Here is a 391-nt window from a genome sequence, read left to right as displayed (position 1 = left end):
TCCCCCCGCCAGCCCCTTCCCGGCAGCTCCCTTCTCTCTCGGGACGCTTGTCGTGGCTCCTGCGACTGGTACTGCAAAAACAGCAGGTCCCCAAAAACGCAAGTTAATCAGGCGAGTCCCCCAAACTCAGCGTGGCCAGGAATTATTCCAGGAACTTGGAAGGTGCCAAGAGTGGCCCAAAGCAAAAGCCCCAGACGCTGCGGTCACCTGGAACCCAGGCCAGAGACGCCACGTTACAGGGTGGCCTGTCAGTGACAGCTGGTGTTTGTGCCAGGTCCCCACTGCTGAGCGTGAAAGAGAACAGACAGCGGCAGAGGGGGCCCGGGGTGCATCCCCCTGCGCTGGGGCCGGCGCTGATAACAGCTGTCTGACCTTGGGGCTGTTGCGAATG

The sequence above is a fragment of the Buceros rhinoceros genome, unplaced genomic scaffold, assembly GCF_000710305.1.
Source record: "Buceros rhinoceros silvestris isolate BGI_N320 unplaced genomic scaffold, ASM71030v1 scaffold27496, whole genome shotgun sequence".
In the NCBI taxonomy this organism is placed as follows: domain Eukaryota; kingdom Metazoa; phylum Chordata; class Aves; order Bucerotiformes; family Bucerotidae; genus Buceros; species Buceros rhinoceros.
The sequence above is the reverse complement of the archived record's forward strand: the minus strand, read 5'-3'. Positions refer to the sequence as shown.